The following is a 5,448-nucleotide window of genomic DNA, read 5'->3' as shown; positions in this document are numbered from 1 at the left end:
AAAAACCGAGCCAAAACCAAGCCAAACCGGAAAAACCGAGCCAAAACCGAGAAAAATAGAGCCAAACCGGAAAAACCGAGCCAAAACCGAGAAAAATAGAGCCAAACCGGAAAAACCGAGCCAAACCGATTTGAACCAGTTTTTCCCTTAAAAAACTGAATTGAACCGAAAATGAACACCCCTATTGCTTCCTAACATGCGATAGAATGATTTATGTATCCTCTCATGATAGCCTCAAGAGAGAAACAAGTTTGGTGAATAATTTTTCTTTATTAGACGGCACTATACACGGGTAACCAACTTTAGTGAACTCCCCAGTTAGTAAACCCAACTCGATGGATCATTTGAGCTCCAACAGCTATATAGTGAACAACAGTACATCTCTATAAATTTGCACTATCATCATAGTGGTAAGTAATTATTCTCTATAAGTATAATTATCTCAAAAGAAGAAGAAGAAGAAGAAAATAATTACTTTAAGTTGTTACCAAGTATGTATGAAGTACGCATTCCTTCCCCTGATAGAGCGAGAATTGGCAGCCAACAGCGCAGAACAATAGGCTGCGGCACCGATTATCAGTCTTAGGAACCTTTCTTCGTAAAATATCAAGAAGAATTGCTGCCATGATCTTTCAGCTATTTAATGTATACAAACCAAACTGCAACGACTTCGTGCAAATTAAGCTTCAAAAGAGTAGTTAATTTTAGTAAATTGATTAGGAATACCCCCATGATCAACTCCCTAGAGAACGATGGTCTGTAATTGCCCCGAGTTATTTTCATCTTAAGAAACTAAAGCGGAGTCATGGATAGATGGAGCCGTATACCGCCAGAGATCGAGAGAGAAAGCAATAACTAGGAGGGCATGCGGTACTTGATACAATAAATGCACAGAAACAAGAACGTGGTCCATGCAGATTCAACTACATGTACAGGGAGTAGTGCTGTACATCACCCCCGTTCCTAATTCTGAGAGTGGGAAAAAAAGGAGGACCAAACAGTGAAAGGAGCTTTAATCTCTTTTCCTTTCTTCTGTACCAGCTCACACATGTGGCTTCTTTATCATCATCAATTGTGCCTATTAAACCTAACCTATACATCTTTATAGGCCGGGGAGGGGAGGGGAATGGGACTTCAATTTCAAGACTTAGAGTATGGGAATCTCGTTAGAGAAATTAATGAATCTTTTACGACAATAATTGGACCAAGTTGCTAATGAATCTTTATGACAATAATGGTGGCCATGGTGCTCTCGTATTACTATATGTTTATTGCTCCAATAAATCTCCCAACATCCTGTATTAATTACCTTTATCTGATGTACTGTGATTAGCTTTTAATATATCATCATGCAACCTGCCATTACTGCATTGGATGCAGTAGCTTTGTTTCTTTATATATATATATTGAGCGTATTTGTGAGGAGTAATATTGATTAAGTCAATAACACGACAAGGGCGTGTTCATGTCCTGCACCACCAAGACATCATAAGCCGGAAAGACAATTTAATCTGTGTTGTGTGTGCAGTATCCCATTGCCCCGTTCTCAAGATTAAGCTACGTAGCTATTTATACAGTCGTAGAAATTGTGCATCAATGGTAAGATGGGCAAGCACGCAGGCTTTTCTGAATTTTCTCTCAATTAATGCATGGTACTGTAGACTCTAGCCCCGCATCTTTGAAGCATATCTACAAGAATAGGTCGCGAACATACACGAATTAAGGGAAACTATTAGCGTACCTATATATGCGCATGTTAACACCATATATACATAGAGTTCTTCTTTTGATGTTCTTCTGGTACTCATCTACAGTACGGAACTTGACTATCTCGAAGCTTGAGCATAAAAACTATTTACGTAGAGGCATGATTCGCATGAGATAACAATCTTTTGCATTGATTTGAGATTGCGTTTTTTATTTGAAATTGCTACGGCTTTGTCAGGAAAACGGATGAATAGCAGAAAGAAAAAACTGTACAGGTTTGAGCTCGGAGGCAAAATTTAAGTAAATAGCCAACAATATATCTGGCTCCTTTTCTTCAAAAATTACTCTTATAAAGGTGCTATTACAGGCAGCAGTGCTCGTCAGCTGGCACATCAGAAAGGCTCGAGTTGCTCTTGGCTCATATGGAAAAGACTCTTGATCGGTTGCAACTCCAAATGCAGAGACATCATAACTAGTGCTTGCCATTCAATTATTGGTGATTGCGCATTCTTATAATCCAACAGTAGAAGAGTCTTAAATTAATATATAATATTTCAAAAACACTGCGTGTACAGCTGCAAACGGAAAGATATTGAAAGGAAATGCTCAGCAAGGACAGATACTTTTTCAGCAGAAGGTTAGCTGGCGGGGAAAATGCAAATTCCTATTAAAATACACCATCTTAATATTGTTTCTGATGTAAAATGAATAATAGATGAACTCTGCATTTTCATAACGGGGATGGCCAGTGTATAGTGTAATTCAATTTAAGGCTGCGCCAATCACTGTAGTTCTTACAAGAACTATACAGGCATGTAAAGACAACACTTACCGACGAACTATTTTCAACTACTGAGACAAAACGATCATAGCTAAGAAGAATGATAGATTGAAAGGTTTATTTAATAGCATAATGCAAAAAACTATAGTCAATATCCTATTGCGCAAGCAATTGATCATATGAACTTCATAATTGTTCAATGAAAACTCAAAGATGATGACATTATATATAGCCCATATATAGTTTTATTTAAATAAATAAATGAATGAAAAAACAATTTCGCTGCAAATCATAATAACTAGCTAGGTGCTTTGGAAGGATACCGTAGGTGATTACTGGATTTACTCCCCTCTTGTCATCTGAGGTTCGAATATAAGGAAATTGGACATAAGAAGAGAGTTTCTTATGGAAATTAACACTACTGGGAGAATATTATCATGATTACGCATTCCTAAAAAAAAATTGAAGATAGAGAGAACTAGATTTGTTCACATGAATCTAGATAAAGCATGCATTATAGATAAACTGTTAGCTCCTTCCATCTGATCACTCGGTCAGCCATGAAAATTATCCATACACTAGCAGAAACATATATATGAAATAGGCAAGCTATTTAATCTTTTTTCTAGACTTAATTATCTGTATTTAGGTTCTCCCTTTGTTACATTTTATAATGTATGTAAAACTTCATATTTAATTAAAGAGACTTAAGAATCGTTTCAACTTAAAAATTATATAGTTACATGCTAATTTGTGTTATTAATTAATTTTAATTAAAACTAAGAATAAAAATGATAAAATTTAAATACATGATTATTTAATCATTAATACTCTAATACTACATTAAAGAATTACCTCACTTCAAAATATAATTTATATTATTTTATAACAATAATACTAATAAGTTATTCAAGAAACTAATTACATGAGCAATTCTCAATGGTATTTTGCGATAGAAAGCAATTGGACTCTCAAATATATATGCGACATCGTTGATCTTAAAAAGAAAAAGAAAAAAAAGCCAAGAATTATGTAATTATATAGATTCATAGAGCAATTTTGCACTGCATACATAATAATCATTATTATATATGATGGCTAATTGGCTTCATAACTATTTAACGCTAATGCAATCAATGTCTTCTCTTTTCTCTTTTTTTTTGTTTTATTTTTTTATTGAAAAAACAGCTGCTTCCATAAAACAATCCATGGTCAACGGACGCAGACACATGCTTCCTCGCTCACTCTGAAATCTTGATAAATGCATTTCCACCACATGCCGTTTTATTATCTTAATTATCACTGCTCCACCTACTTTGAAGTCACAACTGATCAAGAGTCCAAAATAACGGATGAGTTTTGAGGCTTCAAACATTATTTTTGGCACAACCATCTACTTCACCAGACGGGTCATACTTCCCAATTAGCTAATAAAACATGTATAGGAAACACATGTACATATTCCAACCAAAACATGTTGTATGTCTTCCAATATTCAGCATGTGCATCAATTGATCTAATTTTTTCATTTTGTACTTCATACTATCATTTCCCCACCTTGATTTTGGCCATTAAGTTCCCTAATTGAGAGTGAACTTTTTTGCAAATGGTAATTTCTTATTGATGATGAATCTAATGACGTTTTGGTTTCTAATTTTATTCAGCAGGTATTTCTAGCGACCATATGGTGTTAAAAAAAATGCAGAGTTTCTAACAGAAAAGCTATTCAACAAACTTCCATAAATTGAAGAGTCCAGAGAGTTTATAATAATGTTTTGGTGGATTTATGGTCTTCATGTGGTCTTTTTTTAAGCTTAATGCCCAAGTTAATGCTCTTTTCTGCAATTTAGAAACATAATATTTAAGCCGCTTCCGATGATATTCTAAGTTAAAAACATGAATTTTTAGGTCTTGAAGCATGAATTAAAACCAAAAAAAAAAAAAAAAGCACTAGGAGAAGATTTGTAGGCGGCACACATACCATGAAAGTAACTTTCAGGAACTATCCGAGAAGGCAGTAATTCCAACTTCAAAATGACAGCATTGAATACGGACAGAACCGAAGGTCACTTCAAAATGTTTATGGGCTGTGAAGATGCTGATCATGTAAAGAAAGGTGTATCTTGAATCTCACATTCATCATCTGCACGCACACACAAAAAGAAGAAGAAGAACAATATGCTTCATTTCCAAATCAACAAACTAAACAAAGTGGTAAATAATTAATTCAAGAAGGCTATGATCGTTAAATAGTAATTAGTAGATAGATTGTACTTGGAAAAATTAAAAAGAAAAATACAGTTTTAAGGATAACCTGCAGCTATAAGTACTATTCATTAGTTTCTCTTCTTCATGATTGAAAATTTGGGTGTACGCGCAAACAATCACTACATTAAAGAACGACCTGACAAAGAATTAATGCTTGTAGGCTTTGCAATAACGGAAACATAAAGTCACCAAAGAGCCCATTAAATGTCCAACTGGTTAAGTTAGGAAGGGTAACCAATGTAAACAATGTTAGAGCTGGACTCTAAACTTAGAACCATAAGATATACAATTTAACCATCATATAAAAACTGAATCACACAGGATATAGTGCTTTCTTTGGCCTCAGATTTCCATACATAAAATGGGCTTCAAAAGACATTAAACAAAGTACTTAATCGATTAAAAAGATTCAGAGGTGTCATGACTCCTTACGTGATAAATCTCTTTCGGCAGAAAAGCAGTTTTTGATTGTGTTTGCTGCAATCCTGACAAGAAGATGGCTGTAAAAGAAAGAAAACATATATGTATTACCAAGAAAAATATGTAACAATGCGATGCTAGTTTTTATGTAGAAAAATTGATTAAAAAGAAATAAAGTTAAAAGAGTAAGAATACAGAAGCTACCTTTTACAGCTGCTGAAAACTTTCTGCCCAAAACCTGCAATCCAACTTAACTAAGCAGCAGCAGGAAA

At 34.5% G+C, this 5,448-nt stretch overlaps 1 long non-coding RNA gene across 1 annotated transcript; it reads right to left on the bottom strand.

The window, feature by feature from the left end:
* Positions 1-3,510: 3,510 nt before the first annotated feature.
* LOC105136078 (uncharacterized) lies at positions 3,511-5,448 on the bottom strand. The gene is made up of 3 exons (XR_844296.1): positions 5,381-5,448; positions 5,189-5,256; positions 3,511-4,631 (listed from the first exon to the last, which is right to left on the bottom strand). It is a non-coding gene; the product is annotated as an uncharacterized LOC105136078 (long non-coding RNA).

The sequence above is a fragment of the Populus euphratica genome, unplaced genomic scaffold (genome assembly GCF_000495115.2).
Source record: "Populus euphratica unplaced genomic scaffold, PopEup_1.0 scaffold2.1, whole genome shotgun sequence".
Lineage (NCBI taxonomy): Eukaryota > Viridiplantae > Streptophyta > Magnoliopsida > Malpighiales > Salicaceae > Populus > Populus euphratica.
This window is presented reverse-complemented; position numbering and strand designations above follow the sequence as displayed.